The sequence below is a fragment of the Watersipora subatra genome, chromosome 9, assembly GCF_963576615.1.
Source record: "Watersipora subatra chromosome 9, tzWatSuba1.1, whole genome shotgun sequence".
NCBI classification, from domain to species: Eukaryota; Metazoa; Bryozoa; class Gymnolaemata; order Cheilostomatida; family Watersiporidae; genus Watersipora; species Watersipora subatra.
The window spans coordinates 590880-618256 of NC_088716.1; the positions used below are offsets into that span (position 1 = coordinate 590880).

The following is a 27377-nucleotide window of genomic DNA, read 5'->3' on the forward strand; positions in this document are numbered from 1 at the left end:
GGCCAACCCCTTTTGCAGGTCTCATTCACATTATATTTTTAATAAGCGTTGTTAAAGACAATCTCAATAAACAGTAATATATTTATAAAAAATTGCTGTTAAAACATGTGCCCATCAGAAGCCAAGTGTGCTAGATTTGCACCATTTTGACTAGTTATACATACTAAAGATTTTTCCGGAGGAGGATCCCCAGACCCCCCTCCCCCAACTGAGAGGGCGTTCGGTACCTCTCTCAGACTTTTCCTGCAGTACCATTTTCAAACAGGTGGATACTGCCCTGCTAAAAGTAGATCTTTGGTTTGACACGCTATTGATACTTTGATGTATGTAAAAAACGGTTTATATTTACGATGGTATGTGAGTGACTAGTTTTAGTCTAAAAGTTGTGCTTAGCGATGCCGCTATAGGTTTATCATTTGCACGAAACGCAACCCGTAGTTGTCTCGCTCTGCTCAAAAAGTTGTTTGAACGTTAATATCATTTAGTTCAGCGGCGCAGAAGAAGAGTTGTGGTCAGAAAACATTATGGAAGGTATTGAATAGCCAGAAGATGTTTGTTCTATCGAATGCAACAATCGGAACACAATTGGCGAAGCTGACGAGCAAATATTCAGTTTCAAAGATCTTAATTTTTGTTTCTGCAGGTAGTAAGTACGGTTTGTTTGTCACTTGTTCGTGAATGTATACATTTGTAAGATCTACTAACTTATTACTATAAAGCTTGTAAAGCTCCAGATTTATAGCATATATTATTTAATAGCATCATTACGGTTATCCTGTCAGTTTTGACTGCAAACTGTAGCAAACATATCGATGAGTGCAATGAGCTAGTATGCAACTGTGTTAAATACAGTATAGCATGATATTATACCTCCAAACTTATAACAAAATAAAAAATTTGAAACACTAACAAATTTCAAGGCAGGGCAACAGAATCACCTGCTATACGAATCAACGCGGATTAATTGCAAGCAATCGATATCAACTAGTAGAGATATTACTCGGCTTCCCAAATTTATTATTTAGAGATCCTCAACAAGTTAGCAGATTTATTGCTTTCAAAAGAGTTGATGAGATTAAGGGTTAAGACATTGACTTCGCCTGACAAAGGGTCAAACTTACCTTTTAAAATTCAGACGAGCTATTTGCAAAATACAACACTACCATCTATTTGACCGCTATTATAAATTGGGAAAAGGTTAAAAATAGAATGCAATGTCATTCATATTGAGGTTTCATGGTAATTTTAGCAGTAGGGGAAGGTGGGGCAGGTAGTTCATATATTTTTTGTTTTTGGCATGAATCCCATAGTTATTGGATTTTCTTACTCAAAATTGGCAGCTTAGTTTGCTTATATGTTGTTAATAACATGCTCTAACAAAAACTACAAGAGACTTTACGATTCATATCAAATTCACATTACATGGCCTGAAGTCAAGTCGCTCAACCTGCCCCAGGACTGGGGCAGGTTGAGCAATGCTAAGGGGCAGGTTGAGCAACTGATGTTGATAATACTAATGATTAGGTGAAGTTTATTGTGAAAGCTTTTGCAGAAATTACAATATTACAAGAAGCATAAAATGAAGTAAACAAAAATTAAACAATATCAGCTATGACATGAAACTCGAAAAGTTGAACAAAACATCAAACAATGTTGGAAACTTTTGGACAATATTGCAATTAAGCAGGTGCATTTGTGGATGGGAAGCCATTGTCACTGGATGTTAAACCCAGACAAGTCTACTTGGAACATTACTCTCGCTACTGATCTGGATGTACCGCCGACACTGACTGGGTCACCCAGCACCATGGTGATCGACTCGAGGTCGATATTATCCCGGTCTTCTGTTTCTGGGTATATAAATGAGGCTGCCGTCCCTTTTACCTTGTGCAAAAAGTTTATTTCATATTTATCTGCGTCGACAGCAAGCACCACTCCAGCATAATAAATTTTAGTTTTCCTTGCTGTTTGATACTTCACAAGCACGTGAGAGCCTTTAGTCACGGAATTTGCAGTAACTATTGTCGGCATTTCTGTTTCGTTGTCATCGGCACTCTCAGAGTCGGTTGCAAGGACCATCTCATTCTCCAGCTGCGTGGCGTAAGCATCTTCTTCATCTGACTCTGTGAGCTTTTTCTTTTTCCGTGTTTTTTTTTCCTTCTGCTTTTGGGCATTCTCTAATTCATTCTTCTCTGGTGTATCGGTGAGTATAGCACACTTAACTTTTCTGCGATTTGATGGCTTCCTTGCTCGGGCCTCTGGAAGAGGCAGGATTTGTTCTGGTGTAACTGAGATAATCGGTTTAGTTAGGGTCGTGACTTTTTCAACTCCTGAAGTTTGAGCATGGGGGATGGAAATCACGGCTGAAGTACTAGTAGATGGTGTGCCAGGAGCTAAATTTATGGGAGTCGAGGGTGGCTCAACACCAGCAGAGTTTGGGTCTTCCATTGGTTGGTCGGTTACTTCCGCAGGCTGAAACTCGTCATCAGTAAAGATGTCTCTGTTGAAGGGGTATATCCCAGATGCTTTAAACCCAACTTGTATATTCGCTGGCGTCATGCTCAAGACAAACGCTCTAGCTGCCAACTGGCCAATGTGATGTATTGAAACAAATGCTCCAGCATTTGTTCTCATCCAGTCGTCGAGAGCACGGTAGTAATATGCTTCAAGTGGGCCATACACAGATCTATCAAGGGGCTGCAGCTTGTGTGAGGTGTGCGGGGGTAAGGTGAGAAGAACAATTCCTGCATTTTTACAGATTTCAACCACCTTCAGTGATATATGAGAGGAGTGATTGTCTAGAATAAGTAGGATAGGATCGTCAACAGTGCAGTGAGTTTGACTAATGAGAAAGGGTAAATACTGCTCTGCAAAGATCTCTCCATTCATATAACCTGTCTTGACTGCCACACCTTTCGTACCAGGCGGTACTCCATTCAGGAAACTGTCCTTCATGTGAACTCTAGGAAAGATGAAAAATGGAGGAATGTGGTTTCCACCCGCGTTCACACAACAGCAAAGGGTGCTCAGCTCCCCCCTCTCCTGTGAAGAGGTGGCACCAACCTGTCTTTTTCCTTTGCTACTGACCACTCTCCTTGGTTTTTGGACCGTCGTCACCCCAGTCTCATCCAAATTGTATATCCTTTGAGGAGTGAATTTAAACCTGCAATTAGTTTTTCAGAAATATATTCTATAATAACTATAAATTTTGCAGTTGCTAGAACACTAGTAGTGGGGGCCGACATAACAAACAAACGTAAAATTGTCAAAAACATTTCCCTCACTTTGTGTTTCATTCTAAAAACCAATTACTTTGTAGATATAAAATCTTACCTGTCCAGTGCTGAGCCTAATTTTTCAAAAAATTCTTCCACTGCAGGTCTGTTGAATCCGGCTTGACGAGCTAAGGAAGTCGCTTCAGGAGTCCTGATGGATAGAGCATTGCGACGCACAAAAGCTCGAAACCAATCAACACCTGCAAAATGACATACCTTATGATTGTAATATATGCATAGGGCAACTAAATAACATCAGACAGCGTAGGCCTGCGTAACACAACTACATGTATTAAGAAACTAGTAAGTCAAATGGAAACTCTGCTCTGCCTAACATTTTGATGAACACATGAATATCCTATTATAATATCACAGGCTACCTGCTTTCTGGTCTCTTATCCAACTCTTTGGAACTGTCAGATTGTTTTGGGAAGCGAAGTCATACGCCAATTTCTGCGATTTTTCCTTGCTAAGGCCATAGAATTTTGAATCAAGCAATTTGATGTGTTCGGCTAGCTGTTCTTCCTGCGCTGGACTAAAAATCTGTTTAACTGCGGCACACTTTGCATATCCCACACTGTCTGTCTCTCCTTCCTTAGCTGAAGCTTTAATGTATCGGACTAATGTCATACGCTCGATGCCTTTTTTTTGGGAAGCTTTCAAAACGGACATTCCATCTTGCACCAATTTAGCAGCAGATTTTAAGATGTCTGGTGATACAGCTTGTCGCTCTGTTTTTCTTTTGTAGTTGCGTACCATATTTAGTCTAAAACAGCACCAGAATTAATATAAAATTACAAACCAGATCTTGTTAAAGCTAGTTAATAAATTGTTAGACAAGTGGGGTAGGTTGTGCAATTGCTCAACTTGCCCCATTTGGCCAGTGAACTACCTGCCCCACATGGCCAATTTCTAAAAAATTCTCCATATCCTAAAATCATTTAGTAGATAAGCAACAGGAAAATAGTGAAAAGAAGTGCAGATAAAGTGCTTTTACATGGTTTAATTTATTTTAGCCTAAGATAAAATTGAAAGGAAAAACATCCTTGTGTATGCTCCTAGTAATATTTACTTTTTGACATGAAAATTACAAAAATTAATTTTTTCACTCACCATGTGCTTGGCTCTTTCCTCTCTTGACCTAAAATGGTGGCCAAATGACCTTTGATCTGAGGTAAGAACAGACAACTACAAAACATAATTAACATTCCCAGAAATTGGCATTGAATTACCTGCCCCATTGAACTACCTGCCCCACCTTCCCCTAAACAATTCTAAATTATAAACTGAATATCCTCTGACATACCCTCTAAGTCAACTTGATCTGTCATTCAGCCAAAGTTCCTCCGCATATGACATAGTTTCATACGAGCAAAGTACAGAATAATCCCCATGCGTAGTGAGCGTACATTGTCAACCTTTGGTTGGGCGTATCTAATCCGCAGATAGTTATCGAAGAGTAATAAAATTCTTGATGATATCAAACTTTTTATTAAGTTGACCTGAAATTGTAAAATAAGATGAAACTGTCATGGAAGGATTAGCATGATTGTTACTCGCCATGATGCGCCTTATATAAGAATTCCATATAAACACACAAAATCGTTAATAAATAATACAGGTGTGATACAGGATGGAATTAAAACATGTGATACCACTTCTCTATCTGTTTAGGAAACAAGAGAAACAGAGCTATAATCAAAGTATTATCAATAAATTACTAGTTTTAGTTGATAGCTATAAAGTACTACAAACATTACTATTATTAATATTATAATTACTATTATTACCTGTTACTATTATGTCTTACTGAGAGTCTCACCATAGAGTTGACCTCGAGCCCTCTGCATCACACCCAAGGCCCACCTACTATCCTATATTGTTGAGCTCAAACTGACAGTTTTTAGCTATTGCCACACAATGAGGGACCACCCAGTGCTAAAAGTTGAGCTATTTTAAATCAGTGAATGGAAATGAAGAGAGCACTTAACCAATGTGACCAGCTGGCATTCACCAGATTGTCTGTCACATAATATAGCTTGTAAACAAAACTTCACAGAGCTACTATATTGCTGACTCTCATCTTTTCCTTTTGTGACAATCACCACAGAATTTAGGTTATTTAAAACTGCTCGATAAACTAGGTTAAAAAATCGGCAGTGAAACCTGTGAGTGGTGACAGAATTTTTGGTTATATATTTACTAATATATTATAGTACAAATATATTCTTAGATAGCTATATTAATCCTATGTAAACATCCACTCTCTTCCTTTGTGAAACGAACAATAGAAACACTGTATGCGTCAATAAAAGAGCGTTTCAACTGGTAACAAATTTAAGATACGAGATGAATTCTGAGCCAATACATGGCTTGAGATATGAGACCAATTAGAGATACTAGCATACGAGACAGTTTCAATGCTTACGAGAACAGCATCACTGATTCTTTCTCCTTGGATAAAAATGATAAAGAAAGCTAGCTGTGAGTGAAAGTGATAAAAAGTATAAAAGTGAAGCAAAATGATCTTATTCGAAAAGTACAAAAAAGGAAAACAAAATTTGAATAAGCTTAAGGTAAAATAAAAACTTATTTATAATTGTATGCGTAATCAGCTAAATTAATTTAAGTTAAATGTAAAGTATATTTACTGTTGCGTAGCATGACAAAAGTGTAGTGTTCAGAATGAGTTGTAGTCAAGTATTTCCTGAACCACCGCTAGCCTCTATACCATCTGTCTCGAAGGTGAGAACTCTATACAGTACTGCATATAAAGATGTTGTTTTATTGTAGATCATAATCATTAGATATGTTACTTGTTACTCATCTAATTATCTAAATAATTATTGTAGACCATACCCCATTAGATATGTACTTGTTACTTTGTGACTGCAGGTAGAGAATTAGACCAATGAAAAACACATTTCCATTGTAATATCCACTTTAGCTTCTTTATTGTTCTGAAAGGAACCAATTAATTCCTTTTTATTAATTACATAAGAAAAATTGTTTGGAGATATAAGAATTGAAATGGGAGCTATGTTTCAGAACTAATTAAGCTCGTATGTTGAGGTATGGCTCTATTTCTATTGATGAACAAGAAGATATTATAAGGGGAGTCAAAAATTAGTGAGGTATTATTATGTTAAGCATTAGTCAAAGCATCTCTAGATGCTTTGACTAGTAGTACATAAAAGTACTTTGATATCCTAAAATAACACTCTCCCTATAACAATTCAAATCTAATATACCGTAAAACCTCTGAACGCTACCTACATTTGAATACCACCTTTATTTGACTGTCACTGACTTTCTTTGACTTTTATGAACCCATAATATCAAGTGATCAGTAGAAAAGAGCCCATTATACAGTATTGATAATTAATCGCTAACAATAAAAAAAATCGTTATTAATGTAAACGATATGATTATGTTTAAAAGTGATAATATTTATGTTTCGCTTCGCCCGTAATAGAGCTAAGTTTATCTTTCGAGAGTTCTGACGAGCCATTCAAAAAGTACACTGCCTGCCTCAATATGAATGCCACCTCCAATTGAACACCACTGTAAAAAAGGGTAGAAAATAGAGCGCCATAGCGTTCAGTTAGAGGTTCTCCGGTAATATATTTTAATACACAAGATGAAAATTTGAAATTAAAACCAAGAAGATTCTTTGATGTGAAAAATTCTAAAAAGGTCAAAACTTTCCTCACTCTTGTTTTATATTGGACATGACATGTACTAAGCCTTTAAAGAAAGTACTGGGATGCTGAAACTGGAGCCAACCACTAACCTATCTGGCCTGAACATTGGAACTGCCAGAATAAGCGAGTAACTGGGAAGGGAACAGCACACAATGTAACAGGAAGCCTACACAAGAAATACGGCAGCTATATGTAGTTGTGATGATCAGGGTACATGATGAGCTGAGATAAGCGAGTCTGGTGGGTGGTGAATAAGGGAATATATCTTTTATGCTCTTATTGGAGTCACTAATTGATCATTTCCTAATCATTAGATTGAGATGCATATGGAGAGTGTAACTCCCAATTTACAGACATGTGCAGGTCTATGTGGTAGATAATCAAGTATCCCTAATTTATGATATATCTTGTTGCACCATAATTGTTCTATTCTATCTGCTAGTTAATGAGGCTGAACAATCAGATTATTTGAACATAGAAGAGCACATAACTCCTGAATGTAAAAACAGTATAATATCCAGACCTTTTTGATGCCAGCTGTCATATTGGAGACTGTAAGCAACCAAAGGGACAGAATAGCCTTGAACTATGAGAATTTTATAAAAATACACTGTTACAGTGGCAGTCAGAGTAAACTTAGTCTTCAGTTCATGGTTTGCTCCAATTTTAAAATATGGCTGGCAGATTCAAGCAGCAGCACTGATAATGTAAACATCGGGTGCAGCTGTATGTAGATGCTTCAAATGAATGAAAAGTTAAAAATTTGAAAATAGGAGTACAAGCGCAAATTAGATGACATGTTGCTTATGTCATGTGACTTAACACCGCAGTCATGGACTATTGTGTTGATAGTCTAAAAATAGAATAGGGTAAACTGACTAAATAGATGATAAAGAGAAGACAACTGAATAATAGAAAGCACTGGAAATCTAAAACTAAAAGATAAACTGATATGTCTCTCCTTTTATCTCATCAGACTTTGAGAGCATGAAAACTCACAGTCAAGATTAAAACTGATGATGAGTGAAGAATGAGACAGCAAAACCACAACTACTAAAGAACGTATAAATACTGTTTGACAAGTGTTTTGACATCTCCCAAAACCTCCAGCTCAACTTGAGGTTTCAACAGAATCATTTTGTTATTAAAGCTTGCATACAATTAATGAACATAGCTTGGCTGGTTGTGACTGCGTGTACACTGCAAATAGCTTGAGGAAAGTTTTGGCTTATTGCAATGACGTCATACCAATAAATAGGGAATAACAAAAGCACTGACTGAAATGGAAACTAGTGTTTGAGTGCTGTGAATGTGTTGGAAACTAACATCACTTATTCATAAAATATTCAGGAGTATATTAATGAGCTTATGATGGTAGAGCTAGCAGAAGGACTTGGATGAAATGTACCTGATCAAAGTTCTGCAAAGGTGTATATCCATATATATGAATCTCAATGTTTGTGGCCAGTCCAGTTGATGCGTTTAAAAATTAGGAATAAAAAATCTGCCTCGCAGATGATTTGATCTCAGAACCTCCCTGTCGGCAGGCCAGCAATCTAATCCACTACACTACGATAACAAACCTTTCAATGGCTGCTAGCATTTTTATTGCATTGGTTGAAATAATCAAGCTTGAAGCTCATGAGGTCATTAACTAAACAGTTGATTATAGTTACGCAAGACAACTATTATTCAGCCGTCTGCAAACGCGGTCATTGTTTTAGTAAATACAAGTTTACTTTCGCTAGCTTACCAAGTATGTTACTCAAATTCATTGCGTTGTTGTTTATCCCTCGTACAACTGTGCCAGGCATTTGGCTAAAATACATTAATGTGGGAGTCGGTCTGTCCAGTGATAGAGATCAGATTTAGTGATTTTAGAGATAGTGACAAAAATACACTTCACAGAGGATTGGATCTTGGCACTTCCAGTTCTAGAGGCCACGAGCTTACCCATTAGATTATGCCTTCAACTGAGTACAGCAATCAATAATAGTGAAGATATTCATTACGTTAGTTATAATATGCCTTACGACATTACATCTCATGCTGGGCTCTCAGCCTCACCAGATGAATGCATGGTGTAGCAGGAGTAACAAAAGCAACTTATAAACAGTCGTAGGTAGTATAGTGTGGGGATGGCATTTGTTGTTTGAAAAGGTGTTATTGACTATCGTTGGAGTTGTCCCACCGATAGCGATAGTATCGAATTATCAATGAGCAGACAGAGTTCACCGATAGTTATCAAGTGACTTGGCAGCTGGTAAAACTATCGAATTATCGTGCCTGAAGAGATCGAGGACTGTGGGAAGGAATAGGAAAAGGTGATCGAGTTATCAGAGCCATTCAATTTATCAGAACACTGTCACAAGTCCATGTATTTATTAGTCGACAAATGTACAAACTGTATATAAATCAAACGCATAGATGGCTTGCTGCAAATTAAAAAGCTTCTAGTGTGGAGTTTAAAAAAATTTCATCAGAAAGTATCGAGACTTTTCTATCACTTGAGATTGGTTTGTTGTTTGACGTCTTGTGATTGCCAGGACGTTTTCAGATGAGCAAAACCAAACTTGATCGATGTTGAAATGCTCGGAAAAAAGACATCTTTTTTTGAGCGTTTTAACCCATGATATACAGCCCCCAGGAATGATATACAGGGGCTGTATATCACTGTTTTAACCAAGATCAAATTTGCCGATTTTCCTTTAAGTTTATTCGAAGGTTAGCTCACTTTTCTTAGCTTTTGGAGGGCCATCGCTAATCAGATGATTGGCAAAATTTGATTTTTGCAAACCTTCAGAAAAGTCATTATCGAAAATATTTTGCAGATGATGGTAATAACACGTCTAAGAACTACTAAAAGTTGAGGTTTGACTCTATGGCTCGAAATAAAGTGATATTCTATAGCGATAACAACCGTCGTAGTGGCCGTTGGGCAAAAAACTGTTCGAGTTAACCAAGTTGAGGTCGAGTTATCTAAAGCAATTTATCATTGCGTGGGAAAGGACCAAACAGATCCGTTTGAGTTAATCTTGTGTTCGAGCTATTCGAGGGCGATAACTATCGAGTTATATTATTTTTTATTATTCGATAACGAGATATTTGTTTCGGATCTTTCGATAGGCTAAAAATAGGCAACAAATTCATATCGAGAAAGACAACTATCGACATCGACTACCGAGCTATCGCGCAACCCTAGTATAGTGTAAAAGTAATGTGTTAGGTAATATAGTGTAGGCATTGCAATTGCAATGTAAGGGTATTGTAAAGGGCATTCACTTAGTATTATATGAGTTTAATACGTTAAACAAAGGCTACAGTTTAGACACCCAAAAAAGTTCTCACATGTCAGGCAATGTCTCAGGGTCATGATTTTCCTTTTGGCCATTTTGTAAGGAAGATTAAGAGCTGCCCAAAGTATAGCCTATATGATTAGATCACGCTTTTACAAAAAATACCAGGAGTACAATGACGAATGATGAGAGTGGAATGAAAAAGTGAAAGGTCTTGACAGTTTAGAATATTTTTAATCTTTCATTTATTTTTTATAACTTAAATGTTTGTTGGTTACAATTAGTCTGTTTCTGCTTACAGGTACAACATGTGTGACTATTAAAATTGGAACTCGGCCATCGAATTAAGGAACTTTGCATTATTCTCTCCTATTATGTCTCCTACATTATTGCAGAAGAGAAAATACCCAAAATTACCCTAGCTTAGCTAAAATACCCAATATATGTAGCTACGGCGGTTCATGATGGCGGCGATTAACTGTTAGTTTTTGGGCTTTTAAGAGCTTGTAATCACATCTCGACATATTTTGTACCTACAACACAGCATAGTAAGAAGTGGTGAATCTTTTGATACCAAATAACTGTAATATAAATTTCGTTGCAAGTATGCCTTTAACACTAACGCCTCAATCAGCTATTCAAGTTTTTGCATTAATTCAGTTTGATTAATCATCATGTTTTTCTGTTTAGTTCACAAAAACAATATAATAATTTTTTATAACTTATTATTGCCTTTAAACTAGTAAAACTAGAAACTAGCTATTAAATTAAGGCACTTTGCTCACATCTTATTGCAGAAGAAAAAGCACAAGGAAGGTGCTATGAAAATACCCAGTATTTTTATAACAGGAGGCAGTGAGAAGAAAGAGACAAAGGAATATTACAAAAACATCGCACCATTATATTGACGTTTCCAACTGTACACATATTTTTGACAAGTGATAGCGGGCCTAAACTGAAGCCTACTGTAGCTTGTAATATATCAAAATTCGACTTTTAGCAGTTACTGTAAAATATTATATTAAGAAATCTTAACCTCTCAACTGGGCTGATTACAAACACATGAAGCATCAATGCCTTAATGAATGCAGTTGCCCAAACACATTTGCGCCCATACCACAGCAAGGTTAAATGGTTAAAATAATATGTTCATCGTGAACATAATTTTTCACTGCAGCCGCTACATTTATATATTAAATTTTAGTGTATGAAGATCTGCAATGGACTTACATTTCTGCAAGACATCGATTTATAAAAGTTGCGTACTATTGGATGTTTTGAGTGCTAAACCTTCCTGTTTCTAGGTTATGTGATGTCTAATTTCTGTTGAGTGTAATCGAAAAGTAAATTAGATGTTGTGATGTTTGAACTACAGACTTCACTGTTGCTTCTTACCACCACCATACACAATGCTTGTATTGCTAGCGATATGAGCCCGTTTTTAATTTCTTTTTTCTCATGTACCACCTATGCTCATGAAACGATAGCCAATACTTGTGAAACTACCATATACATTTTCATATTATAAAAACTTGGAAGCACCAAGTAGCCAACTCGTGCAAACAGGTAAAACGTTTGCACTACTTCAACCATTTCAGACGTAGATATTTATGCAAAACATAAGTTATTTTGTGGAACTAGGCTGGCTTTACTCTAAATGTTGTCTTCCTTGCTTATATTGTGCTACGTATTTTTGTCCACGACATCGGCTGTCATTCTTGGCGCGAGTTAACACTAATAAACTTTGAGTGAAACTGCAATTCTTCGAATATACAATTAGCCACTGAATCGCCAAACGCAATAGAACTACAGTGAAGATATCAAAACAAGCTCTTAGTAAAAACAGCTCTTTTTAATTACCAATATATTATGTTCTCCCACACTTACGCGCTGGCCAAGTGGTGGAAAATCCAATTATAATGATGACGATAATAAGAGATCTGACCAACTTACGTTGACCCGATAGCAAAAAATAATGCCAAAATAGTATAAAACGGCAGGTAAAATACATTGTTGAACGTTCATAATTATTGAAATATGGTTACATAATTGATCAAACACTTACATGTACAGTCTCACAGACAACATGTGTAGATTCTTCTTGAGACATATTTGGCTTGCGCGTAGCCAGAGCGTGAAACGCAATAATAAAACATAATGCGTTCGCGATGACGTAACCTTAGTTCGATAGGGTAGCCTAACGCGACGTGTCATACCACCGCAAAATCAAATTTGCTACTTTGGAAACTTTTAGAAGGAACTTCAGTTATAATTGCTTGCAGCTGCGTTTAATTAGCCGTCATTTATGAATCGTGAATGACATGTTCAAAGCAGTTAGGTAATAAAATTTCCGATAGGTTTTGAGTCACATTATGCGATCAGTAGCATTGTTTGCCGTATACCTGTAGAAGGGGGGGGGGGGAAGGTGACAGTTCTCTAGTGAGAGTTACGTTTATGTTCTGCAAAAGTACCCAAAGAAAATGGTCTATTATAATGATCAGCCAATACATGTGTACGTCCTGTATTATTTTTTTTCGAACGAGTTATCAACAAATAAACTATTATAAGCGACTCCATTTGAGCTTTTTATGATAAATGCGCTGGCGGCCGCGTTGAAACCTATAAATATTCGCCACGCGTTTTCCATTCCGAACCAACTATGAAGAACACTATCACAAGTTATGAGGGCAGGTAGTTAAAATGTACTGATATTTTTTCAACTGGCATCTATGTGTATAAATATAACTATACAAAAGTTTAGGCTCAACTGTACCTAAGCATAAGTTTAATTGTACGATGACAGCCCAAACTAAATTGATTGGAATTGGAGAATCCCAAGTACTATAAAAAAGAAACATTGCTTCATCATTGTAAGCCTAGTTGGTTGCTTTAGGTTTTGAATAATTTTGTTTGACTACCAACTTTTGAACAGTCTAAAAAAGAGCAGATTGCACAACCTAGTGAATAGAGTAAACCTAATAAAATAGTTTGCGGGGATTGGCTAAGGATTTAAATTAACCGATTATTTTAACAGCTCTAGTTAAGGCAAGAATAATTTGTATTCATATTTTGTTATATTTCAAAAAAAATTTAATTTATATACTAGAGATTCCCGTCATGCAGCCCACTACCAAAGTGATAATTGAAAAAGAAAGGGTACTGCCGGTTGAGAAATGCAATATTAGCAGTCGAATGGCACTGCAGTGCAATAGGAGAACTGCAATGGTAGCTGTAATGTACTGGGTGTTATTATGTACAACAAACAGGAATAATGAAAGGAAAATGTTATGTTTATATCTCTCCTCTGCAATGGGAGAAATGTAATATTATAAGTAAAATGGCAAGCCGCTGTGTAATATACACAGGCTTGGGGGGAGGCTGTATATCATTGCTCATAGCAAGCAATAGCAAGAAGTTGTGATATTCATCTATATATCTATAAAATTACGCTGAATTCAAAAATCTAAACAGATTTTACCTGTTTGATCTCCATGGCTGCATGCCTACTTGATCTCTATGGCTGCATGCCTACTTGTCCTCTGTGGCTGCATGCCTACTTGATCTCAATGGCTGCATGCCTACTTGATCTCGATGGCTGCATGCCTATTTGATCTCTATGTCTGCATGCCTACTTGATCTCTATGGCTGCATGCCTACTTGTCTTCTATGGCTGCATGCCTACTTGATCTCTATGGCTGCATGCCTACTTGATCTCTATGGCTGCATGCCTACTTGATCTCTATGGCTGCATGCCTACTTGATCTCTATGGCTGCATGCCTACTTGATCTCTATAAACTTGATCGCTCTTGAACTATAGAAATAAATGTATATCTATAAGAAAATGTAGGCCTATTTCTTAATTTTGCAGACATTAAAAACGGCTTAGCAGTACCGCAATATTGACTACAGCCGCAGTATCATCAACAAAATCTTTTGAAAAATAATAACAGTAACATATTGCACACCATCGGTCACTATAGGCTTACTTTGATCTTCTAAATTCTAAAGGATATTCTTATAATTAAATCTTATAATAATCCGATAAAACTGAATAATTATTCTTATTATTAAATATTGTAATAATCTTATAAGAATCGTTAGAAAAATATCATCGTCATTTTCTTTACTGTCACTGCTTTGGACATCAATTGGAATATCGAAGTACTCATTATAAGTGTCCAAAATGTCAGAGTCCGGTAGAATTGGCAAAAAAAACGATTACTTTTCAGTACTTCTACGTTGATTACAGAAACCTTCGGCAATTGGAAAATGCCATAGACTGGTGAAATGTGCACGCCTTTTTTGTGAAATGCGCACGACTTCATGGTTCTACTCTTTGTTGCACGGCCTTATCAGCGTTTCATTGGCCGGTCTTAGTTTTGAGTAAAAAACGCTCGTCAAGTTTTTATCGCGAGTTTAAGCCAAATTCATCTGTCTATGTATAATCCGATCAGATGGGTTAGTTTTAGGATATTGCAGAAACTGTTCAAAAACTTGGTAACATATTTAAATATGTTTACACGTGTTTTGTATCATTATTAATTGTTATACTTGAGCGACCTTACACAAAAATGGTTAACATTTTTGGTGTTTTTTATGATACAAGGGTTTGATAACGGCCGTGGACGGATAATCTTTCGGGAGTTGTCTGCGTATATGCATTTATCATTGAGCTCCCAAACATTCGCTTCGCTCGTGTTTGGTTGTGGGATAATTGACAAGGTTTAATGACGGAGAAAAAAATAAATATATTGTATTCATTGAAATTTTTATTATTTTTTTCTTAAGACAAACAAGACAAAACAGGACACTAAATGTCAAAACAAGTGAATCACCTACACCAAAATACTTTTACAAGAAGTATAATGTCCTACAGTGCGTTATAGTAAAACACTAATTGTTGAGAAAGAAACATTGGGGACAAGTGAATCAAAGGCTATGTTATCATTTTATTATTATTATTATCAGTTATTATTATGTTACAAGTACAGCTTTAGCCTGTGGTCTGTTACAATGACATCAGGTAGAAGCAGCATTCCAAGCTGCTGTGACTAAAGATGAACACTTGAAGCTAAATAACAACTTGATCCAAGTGATAGAGTTTACTAATGATATGAGGTCTTGTAATAATTTGAACCAATTGTTTGAGGTTTTACAGTAAAGCTAACCAATAGTGAAGAGTGGTTCATAGCTGTAACTACTATTAGGTCTTACAAAATTTCCAAGACTTTGTAATGAGGTAGCCAACCGTCAGGAGAGTTTTTATTCACTAGTCTTTTTACACTGTGGTCACACTAGACACTCTATGCTCTAGCTGCAATTGTCTTTCCTTTTCCAATCTTGTAATTGTCTTTCCTATGATAGGGCTTAGTTTTCTATAAATAAACAGTTGAGGGAGAAAGTATGGCAGAGAGAGAGAGAGTGTGGGAGAGAGAGATGAAGAGAGAGAGTGTGTGTGGGAGAGAGAGTGTATGGGAGAGAGGAAATGAGAGAAGGACGGAAAGGTAGAGAGAAACGGGAGACAGAGAGTGGAAAGGAGAGGAAGGGAAAGAGGGAGAGAGAACGAGTGGGAGGGAGACCGAGAAAGTAAGCGGGAGAGAAGGAGCGGGAAGGGGATGGAGAAAGAGGGAGCTGAAGAGAGAGAGAGGGAGCGGGAGAGAGGGGGAGCGGGAGAGAGAGGGAGCGGGAGAGAGGGGGAGCTGGAGAGAGGCGGAGAGGAGGTGATAAAAAAGAGAGTTGAATAAATAATAGTCAAAACAATAATCAAAGAATAAAAATTGTGTTGTGAGAAAAAGTGAACAGACAGACAACAGACAATACTTTTATAGATAAGGTAAAGATGAACTGTATATATTGGTAGGGAGCTAAATATCAGACACAGGTGCTTAGCCAAATACTCTGATGATGACTTATGTTACTATGGTTAACACTCATGGTGACATCTTTCTACAGGTTCTCTATAGCAGCCCTGAAAATACGACAAAGGCGGTAAAGAGGCATGATATCATTCCTTCAGATAACCAGTCAGGTAAGTAGTGAACTGTTTCCAAAAGTATTTAAGTAAACAAGAGAAAAAATAAAGTCTGAGATGGTCACTTAATGACTGGATCACTAGCAATGACTCAGGGTTATGAGACTAAATATACTTGTAATATATCGGAAGGCATGGAGCATATACATACAAAGTTTAGCTGAAATCAGTCAAACTTCATAATCATAATCTATGTGCTTTCGAGTGTGGAAAACAAGGAAACGCATGATGTTTGGGCATGCCAACAGACACACAATCAATGAAGTGGAGTTTGTTAATATAATACTAGATACTATATTAATATTGATATTTATCTTTTTTACTAAGATAAGAGCCGTGTCCATCTCCCTGCAACCATGGTGACAGGTTGTGAAAAAAACATTGCAGCCTACAGGATTTGAACTCCTCACATGTGGCTCAACAGCTCTTCACGCTTTCAAATGCCATAATCTGTCTTCTAAAAGTTTGGTATAAATGTGCACACACTTGTTCTCTGCACTTTATTGGAACACCTGACAGTCTCACAGCACCCTGGACTACCCGGCACTAGTGTATGTAATAGGACGGAATTTCATGTTTAAAATGGGAACGCTACAATTTAACAAGTGAAAACACAAGCATTTACATCCACCTTTGTTAGACACTAGTGTAGCAGTTTCTCTCAAACACTTCCTTCCTTAGCAGTTATTTTCAATGTTTCAATCATCAACTGCTGGAGTTGTTAAATTAAACACATCTTACCGCTACCTGCAGTGTGGTGGATTTTACCGTGCCACTTTCACAGTTTCCCACAAGCCGAGTAATCACGGAGACCGAGTTGTTATCTGAGCATACGATGTATATTTACATAATAAATATAGTTGTATTAATATAACAACGTCATGCATACAAAAATATTACACAGTATAAGGATGGTGTCTCTTGTACGCAGGGAGCTGCGCTGCTCTACCTGCCTCTTCATCGCGTCTGTTCTTTTATCTGCCTCGTTCTTATTGGCTCTGCCCACTTGCGGTTTCGCTTCCCGCCGTATTTTTGGTGGCTACGTGACCCACGTTACTCCTGCTTTATCGTCGGCCCAGCCTCCGGGCGAGAGGAGGAGGCCTGGCCCGGCCTGTCACCTGGCCGTCACGCTGGCACCGGCTCTGGTCGCGATGCGTTTCCCTCGCATAATCCTAATAAAGTACGAGGTGGTGAATGACAAAGTATTTAATTTATCCATATCTATCAACACCTTTATTTACGGGAAAAAAATAAACCTTATTAAATAAACCTTATCCTATTATTATTTTAGTCCTAAGACACTCTTAGTAGCACCATAAACTCCAAAACAAGTGAATAACATACACCAAAATATTTTCAACATAAATATGATGTTGTAAAACAGGTTATAGTAGAATCACTAAATGTTGGGTAAGCAACCGCAAGGATAAGTGAATCAAAGGCTCAGATATTATTTTATTAATTATCAGTTATTATGTTACAATTACAGCTGTAGCCTGTGGTCTGTTACAGTTACATCAGGTAGAAGCAGTATTCCAAGCTGCTGTGATTAAAGATGAACGCTTGAAGCTAAAGAGTAACTTGATCTGAATGATATAGTTGACTAATGGTATGACGCCTTGTAATAATTTGAACCAGTTGTATGAGGTTTTACAGTGAAGTTATAGTGAAGATATGTTGTTTATATGTACATATATCCTGTCCGAATATACAGGCATCCTGTTAGTATGTTCAGATACATTGTTCTAATGGTTAGATAGGCTATTATTGTGTACAAGTATGATTTGTTATGCACATATATGTTGTTCTTATGTTCATATGTATAGTATGCTGCTCATATGTACAGATATCCTGTCCATATGTACAAATATGCTGTTCATATTTGCAGATAGGATGTTCATTTTTGCAGACAGGATGTTCATATGTATGAACTGTCTTTTCATAGGTATGGATTTTGTTTTCCTATGTATAGATATGGACAATAAGCTGTGGAAGATGAGATACAGAGGTGTTAGAAATAGCTGAAACAGCCGGTCAACGTAAGCATTACAAAGACCAAGATTCAGCAGTTGCTATGGTGACTCTATAATACTGATCATGTTTGTTTATGACAATGCATAGAGTTTGTATCATACACTTTTGTAAGCAGATGTCTATGCTTTGCAGCGTCAACATACTCATTTGAACAGACGTGGTTCATGATATTTTTAGACAAGTCAAGCTGATAATCTGCCCCAAAGCGTTTCCCAAGCTATTCTTACTAGCCTTTTCTCCAACCATTACCTTAATGCCTAGTACAGTGTCTGCTCTAATCAGAAGTGACGTCTGTAGCTTTTTATTCCTTGGATGTCTGATGGCTTACAGCTATCTCAAGAAGGTAAACGTTGAAGAGACTTATTCTGCCTGGTCTCCGTGTTGGGGTAGAGTGGGTTGAGGTTTGCTGCATTGTTAGCTGCCTGAAGTTGAGGATACTTTTAGCTAGACAGATGCTGTGAAATCCTTAATACAGTCAAACATCTACATACAAATTTTTGGGCATACAGCGAAAGGATTTAAGCAAATATTTTCTCTTGACATACAAACTTACGAACTAGTTTAACATACGCTGCCGGATATTTTTTTTAACCAATACATCTTCGTCAAGTAAAAGTAAATGTAAAAGTATAAAATTGTAGATGATAGAATGACAAAAAGTAATTAAATTTAGGATTGTTGTAAGTTAGAATAAGTTATGCTGCGTATTCTTACTACTGAGTCTGAGATGCGTAGACTTCAGATACAGGTATAGAGTTATTTGTTTCTTGACCATTTTTAAAAACAGCAAACAGTTTAATAGTGTACCACCTTTGTCAACATCTTCACCGGAGCCGGTTACATTTCCATAATAGGCAGACTACATGTGAATGCAGAATCAGCAGATAACCTTGACCTTAATTTACTAGTATATTACTCTAAGTTAGTTATAGGTTTAGCCTCTGATATTAATACGAGTACTGCTTTTAGCTACTCCAACATCCTATGCATCTACTTCTTGCCTGCCCATAAAACTATTTTTAAAAATTGTAAGCGGGTTCACACCAATTATTTTTGCTCATGCAAAAACTCAAGGGTTGTCTTCACTTTAGCACACCCATCAAGGTACTCATGATGTTCTGTACTGAGCCCTGCTCTTTACATCCAACTAAATGCTATTTTTAGGCTAACTGCGACATTGATGTGTAAATCTGTGAATTAATTGCCCTGCATTGCTAACTACGATGTCTTCAATGATAGAAGATGACAGTTGGCATGATGCGTGTGAATTCTTTGAAACAGAATCTACAGAGGAAGATATGGTTGTTCTATACATTATGCCTAGTTACTTTTTCACAGGGTTAGTACAATTTATTGACATAGAACTGCAATGATAGTCAAAGGATATCATTGGACTGTTGTCTGTCTTGATAAGAATGTATGAACAACAGATGTAAAGGTACCTCCGATATCCCCGTACCTCCGTACCTCGTGACAAAAATGATCTGAAATGACACGTTTAGGGGGCTTCAAAACTGAATTAATAAAGAGTCATCGAACATTGGTTAAAGTTTTAATAAAATAATAATGTAGTATTTTTGTGCGAAACAGAAGTATTAACAAGCAATTGTTTTCATTATATCATATAAATTTCTAGTCAAATACATTCTTATATCTTCAATGCTTTGTTCGTGTATTTAGCACAATGTGAAAAGGCAAGAAGTCGCTAAGGTTGAATGTTGTTATAATTGGCGGTGTTGAACTGGGGTTTGATGCTCAAGATTCAGCAGAAGTCTGGTATGCCGCAAAAGGTTACATACAAGTTTAGTACGATGCTATGGAGGCAGAGGACCTATTGTATGACAACTATCGTATATATATCACGAGTTCTACTGTCTGTCTATCACTAGCTCTACTGTATAACTATCACTAGTTCTACTGTCTGTCTATCACTAGTTCTACTGTATAAATATCACTAGTTCTGCTGTATATCTATCACTAGTTCTACTGTATATCGATCACTAGTTGTACTGTATATATACAACTAGTTCTACTGTATATCTATCACTAGTTCTACTGTATATCTATCGCTAGTACTACTGTATATCTATCACTAGTTCTACTGTATATCTATCACTAGTTCTACTGTATATCTATGACTAGTTCTACTGTATAACTATCACTAGTACTACTGTATATCTATAACTAGTACTACTATATATCCATCACTTGTTCTACAGTATATCTATTACTAGTTGTACTGTATATTTATCACTAGTACTACTGGATATCTATCACTAGTACTACTGTATATATATATATATATATATATATATATATATATATATCACCAGTACTACTGTATATCTATCACTAGTTCTACTGTACATCTATCACTAGTTTTACTGTATATCTTTCACTAGTTCTACTGTATATCTAACACTAGTTCTACTGTATATCTATCACTAGTACTACTGTACATCTATCACTAGGTCTATTGTATATATATCACTAGTTTTACTGTACATCTATCACTAGTTGTACCGTATGTCTACTCCATGATTGTTCTTTAGCATATGTGTCTCTCGCTCATCCCCATTTTTTCCCGATTTGACTGTCAACATATAACTAAGTCAGCTGAATGTTTTTTCTCATTTGAAAGTGCATCAAGTGCTCCTATCTTTAATTAGTAATGGTCATGTTTGTCTGCTGCTACTATGACATTGTATCGGAGTTGTCTAACTATGGCTTTCCGCATTTAGTAATAGTCCATGTTTTTACTAGATATGGAGTCAACAAAAAGAAAAGAGCTGCCTTTGAAATTGGATAACGAGCGAATACCAGCAGCTCCCAACTCCAACATGGTCAGAGGTGATAAAAAGACTGCTAGAAAGAAGCATGCTCTGTCTAACAGATTTGCAAATTCTTTAAATAAAATGTTTGCAAATGGTGACAATAAAAGGCCAACAAGTTACGGTAAGTGCTCTATAAGTTGAGGTAAGTGTAGGATATCTAATCAAATTTAACTGTATCGGAAAGGTTGAGGTAGCTGTCTTGTAGGTAATCAAGCATAACTGTGTCTAACAAGTTAGTGTAAAGTTAATGTTTGTAACCGAACTTGACTGTATCGAGAAAGTATAATGAAACCTTTGACTAGCTACAATCATAAGTGTATCATCAGGTTATGTTTGTAGCTAAATTCACTAGGACTGTACCTAGTCACCTTTCTTACTAGCTATTGAGCTGATGTACAAGTATAGAAAATAGTCTCTGATATTCATTGTGTACAGTAACAAGCCAACTAACCTATCTGGAGCCCTGAACATTTTAGTTACTGATAAAACCAAAACGATTGAGCGATCCGAGGTCTAAATCTCGATAAAAAATACAAGAAACATCGATGCAAAAGGTGATGGCCTAAAACATAGTCTCTGGGAAGTATAGATTGGCAGACTTACCTGCAGATATGGTTTATAATAAAGAAGGCTGTAGGTAGTTGTTCTGATAAATTTTACCATTAACCATAGTTGGTCATCATATTTCGTAACGCTGCACTCCATGAAAAAGTACAGGATAGTTTTCTGTATAAATGCAGATCAACACACTACTGTGGGCTGGTCATCGAGTCTACTGTACCCCGCTTCCAGTCTTCCAGCTTATGTAAATGAAGTTTTAACATACATCTATATATCCTCTTACGATATATTTATTTCTCAATCTACTGTCTATCTTTATCTCAACTGTATATATCTATGTCCTCATCCTAAATGTACATTTACCGCTGATTAACATCTCCAGGTCGTTTTTTTACCATCTCTAGGTTTGACTTTTTATAGATCTTCATTTTAACAGTTCATCTAACTCTAGATACAATGATATAATGATCACTGGTTTCTATGGTTATCACTATCTCTCTGACATACCTAGAGATAGTTCTCTCTATGTATTTATAGCTTAGTGTCTAGTAGTAGTGCGGGGTAAAGTAAAGAAGGGCGCAGCAGACAGGTATAACGCATGACTCACTCTATATATGCAAGTTGTCAGTGTCTACTGTCATTTTAGCTGCGTATAGCTTGGGTCTGAAACTCACTTATGGGCAGTACTGCTTGCATCTCAAACCAATAACAAAAAGCTTGGTTGATTAACTGGCACACATGTCAAAAGTGTGAAGCTTGATTACTGTTGATTCCTAGTTGCTCCTAATATGCGCTGACTTTTCCTGGAAAGCGATTACTTCACTAAATGTTAAGCCAGACCAGCATCCAATAAGACATTTAATATACTTAGACAAGCCTTGGACTAGTGCATATCTACTAGCTGTTGCATGTCATCTATCCAAATCAGTAGTTTGATTGTGTAGGAAAGTTGTATGCTGCTAGCACAGTCTAAAGGTGTTTCAGAGGGCAGTATAGGCCTTATCTTATCCTCTCATTTAGCCCACGACCGGATGTGTTCTGTTAAGTATGATAATGAGGCCTTATAGTTGACCCATCGTACCTCATGTAAGCCTGAGTACTTTGCAATGTCAACGTGACCAATGGCTGCGTAGGCAGTAGGCAAACAAGGGTGCCTCCTAAAACTACTCATAGATTCATTGACTTTCCAAGTAGCTAAAAAGTAGGTCACTTACCTGAGTGCATGTAAAAAGGACTGGTGATCAATTGAACTCGGTGAGGTCGGTTTAGCTGTCAAGCTCAAGTCATCAGTTGGCCAGTAGTTCTATGTTTATGTTCATGGTGGGTAGTGGCATGCCAGCACCAAGTTTTTTCTGATTTTCTAAAGTTTCAAAGCATTTGTGGCAGGTGTCTTATGATCATGTTAAGTTTTACCTCAACCTCCAGACGGAGGAGGGAGATGGTGTGAGCGCAAGCGCTTTCCACTACAATCCTCGCCAGTGTCAGGATGAGGTGGTAAGGAACTCCTTGGTTGATGGTGAATGGGGAGGAGAGAAAGATGGGCCCGACTTCCCATTTCCCTCTAAGGCTAGCTTTGAGATTCAAATAATCTGTACAGTGTGGAACTATGTGGTGAGCAATCACTAGCTACCACAGGCTTTAGTTGGGTTTGCATAGCTTTAGACCTCATCCCCAGACTTCCTGCTCTTGTAGATATATATGTAGATAAAGGATGATGCATTGACGGCCTATTAATCCTTTCCACAGTACTATTGCATGTTTTCATTCAGTAGCCAGGGAATCACTGTCTCTATAGTGTTGATTTGGAGTTGTGCACACGTTGAGTTGCCATGCAATAAGTGATGCAATGGAGATTAGGGATGTGGATGATTTGCCAAAGAGATAAGGATTTCTACGCCATAGCGGTGCATTCGGAACCTCTCAAATCAAAAGAAGAATGACTGAAATTTAAAAAAAACAATTAAAATAGAATAGCTGGCACAGCATTTTTTGACGCATCATCCGCAAGTTCTGTTTTTATCTTTCGGAAACATGATGGATTTGATCAAAATTTATGCGTAATAAAACTATCTTGACTTGCAGATTTTTACTGTTGTTATTTTGTGAATGACTCAAAATTGTTGATTAATTGCGTCGTTGAATCAGTGATGATCAGCTCATAGGGATATTGTGCGTAAACTTCCATCTACTGTCCCCTTTAGGTCTATGTTAATGGAGCCCACTTCTGCAATTACGACCATAGAGTGGACATCCCTTCCGTCTCTCACATCTACATAGATGGTGATGCTAAATTTACCGATGTCGAATTCACAGCATACTTTGTAAGTATCTATTAGTATTGAGAGTCTGTGAGCCTTGAAGGAACTAAGGCTACGATTTTCCTTAAGCTTTAACTACTGATGTAAGTAGTTCCTTGAACTATCATACTCATTCAGTACTGTGTGACTGACTTGATGAGAATAGAATGTCTGAACTACAGGGAGTTTTCTGTTCGCTTTTTAGGGAGCTCGTTACAACAGCATCATCCCACAGGAGCTGATTCCTGGCAGCTGGGTTAATGTGAATGTCGCTGTTCATGACAGCCCTCACAGGTGAGCTGCAGCAGTTTCAACATGACCATATAATCATGACACCCTATGCGGGTGTGGTTTTTTTGCTTTTTGACACAAATAGTTAATGACAATTCTTGCGTGTCAGTGTAGTTGGATAAATACGACTGACAGTTGTGACAACCTTCACAGGCGAGACGTAGTTGGATTAATGCGAACAAAAAAAATATCTATGGAATTCGCCACTCACGACTTGTCATGTATTTCAGTTAACAAAGTAACCTTTAAGGCATAAAAAGTGCATTTTATAAGCAAGATATGAAAATCATCTTTCAAGGCCTACTCAAAATACTACAGAAACCTACCAAGTATTTCCTAGTAGTTAAATGAACATCGAGGGTGTGACCGACTATGTCCAATAAATGAAAAGACAAAACTTTAGTTGTTACCGAAGGTCACTTTATAGCGAAAATGACACGGGATGACACCAACGAATTCTGAGAGAAAATTGGTGCAGTTTCATTCCCTTAATAGCCTGCAGTCCACATAATCACTGTGTTTCCTTGCTTCAAATGTGTTTGGAGTTGCCCGCTGCCGCCGAACTCACACTCGACTGTTTCAATGTTTTGGAGTCTCACTAAATATCTTTCCGAGATCCGTGATGTATACCTCAAAGTGAAACTTGTAAAAGTAGACTCACTTTCAGGTCTTCATGTCACTTTCAAATTTTTGCGTAATTAACTAGTTGTGCTAGAAAATATAATTATTTCATCATCCTCGTACGAACAACCCATCCTTGACATGTAAATGTTATGTAAAGGTAAAAACTCAAGCAAAAACAGTAGTGAGAAGAGAAGCAGTAGAATGTTTTCATAGCAGTGATCCATACGCTTGATCTAAAAGATTTTCGTATATAATAAGGAGAGCTTAGCCAAGTGTTATCGATTTGGACTCATCATCAGTGAGCATTTTTATGAGCAAGGTAAAATGAAATTAAACGCATTTGGATTTTACTGCTTCTATGAATCGAAGTGGAAGCAACTCCAAACCAATTTGAAGCATGGAAACACAGAGTATATGTGACTAGCCCATTATTTTAACATACTCCTTGACTGTTTGTTGCAACTAGGTGATATCCATACCCAATGCAAATGAAGAGTAGCCAATGTGGGTAATATCCCTCTCACATATAGTAGTCACTCGTACGTCCTCTATAAGCCTGTGTCTGTCTTCTATTGACCTATTTAACATGTTAAACTTGTAACATGTGACCAGCTTACAGGCTGACATCCTATCAATGATTGGACCATAAGAAGCAAGTGTTTGGTCTTCTAGTATGAGTGTTTGTTTACATCGTCTGTTAATATTTAAGGTTTGATATCAACTTGGTGTGTGACGCTTCTGATGAGGAAAGACAACTCCATCTCAACCCACGTTTCTATGAAGGAGAAACGGTTAGGAATTTGCATCTAGCCGTGACAGAATACATGTACAAGATATTATAGTCATGCGTTTAAAATTCTCACACTTTCTCTGTTTTGAGCTTTCTACCTGGTAGCATTCAGTGACGTCTGTAATGCATGCAGATGACTTGTATTGTACAGTACCGAGCTTCTTGACAGCCGTTGCTGGTGTTTGGTAATGATGACTCAAATGTCAGGTTATTGACAGTTGTTGCAGGTATACATGACTAGTGAGTCACGTGTTTGGTATATTGACAACTGTTGCAGGTGTACGTGAATGGTGAGCCATATGTGACATACAATCATCGATGTGATGCTCAGGATGCTCATCATCTAACAGTCAATGGAGATGTGTCTGTATTGGAAGTTAGATTCCTTGGCTCTTTAGTGAGGGCTGACTATATCGTCTCTATCCATAAAACCATCAGTAACCCTTTTTTTCTTTGTTTGGATCTGGAAGCTTGACTCATATTCACTGAAGTATGGATGCGGTGTAATAACCTGCTGTAGGTAGACAGCTCCTATTGCAAAGTGCTAGGTCTGAAGTCGGGAGACATTGTTACAGTCATAAGCTCCAGCAATGATGACCAAGGAAGATAAACATACAGGTTAAACAGTGGAAGGTTTCCGACATTGTAATGAAGAAAGTTTGAACACGCGCAAAATTTTAACAAAACTTGTGGACGGATCGTGAGTAATGAAACAGCATGATATCGAAAGTTTCTGTTTTTGAGGCACAACTAAAAGACCAGAAATGTTTTTTGCGTATTTCTGGAGTGTATATAATCCATGATCTAAGTACTGCACAAGAGAAAAACAAGTGATTTGTTTTATTTTTCAGAACTGATGTGTTTATTGTTCCTGTAGTTCATTCATCATGACTCTTCATTATTCTCTCTATCCCAGGTAAAGTTTTCAATTGAGGAATATCCTGGAAATTGTGTTTACTATTGCATTTTGGCCAATGCTAATTTGGTATATAGCAAAATGACTGTTTTTAGACGAAAATGGGCATCAACAAGATTCTAAATAATGTAGTGTTGAAGTTGCCTCATTTTGTGTCATTAACTTGCTGAGACGATAACTCTACATGAATCAGATAATGAATCAAACTTGAGCACTGTTTTGGTGTATGTATATGATATTCAATAATAAATGTAATAATCATAAGTGAACCAGTAGAAGGTGCTATGAGTGTGGCTGTTCATGTTTGGTAGACTAAAAGTACATTTTATTTAAGATGCTATTAGATACTTGCCTATGTCACAATTCTGTCATAGACATGAATCGGCCAAGACTTTGCCTAAAGTATGTTCTTGGCACAAAATGCCACAAAATGCACTTTCTGCAAAGGCATTTAAAGGATCTTGTGTACATATGTGAAATTTACATGAACATATTTTGGGTCACCTATAGGCGCCAACAAGTGTCTAGCAATATGAACATCTAGCATTAGCCAGGTCTGTACATGTACTTACCGGTGCCTACAAGAATCTAAGCCTTGTAGAGGGTGACAGATAACTAAACCTTTGTTTGAGACCAGCTGTTTGGTTAAAGCTTCATTCGTAACTTTTGCAGAATTTCCATCAACCTTCAAGGTAAAACTCCGGACGGTTCGTCATCAAGTTC

The 27377-nt window shown here is 37.2% G+C and overlaps 1 protein-coding gene and 1 long non-coding RNA gene across 2 annotated transcripts in view; one reads left to right on the forward strand and one right to left on the reverse strand.

Annotated features, from left to right (window-relative positions):
- LOC137404148 (centrobin-like) overlaps window positions 1–27377 on the reverse strand; it is a 577594-nt gene that overhangs the window by 84192 nt on the left and 466025 nt on the right. The window lies entirely within an intron of this gene.
- On the forward strand, window positions 26301–27351 carry LOC137404578 (uncharacterized). Its single transcript, XR_010979707.1, has 3 exons — window positions 26301–26438; window positions 26590–26654; window positions 27327–27351. It is a non-coding gene; the product is annotated as an uncharacterized lncRNA (long non-coding RNA).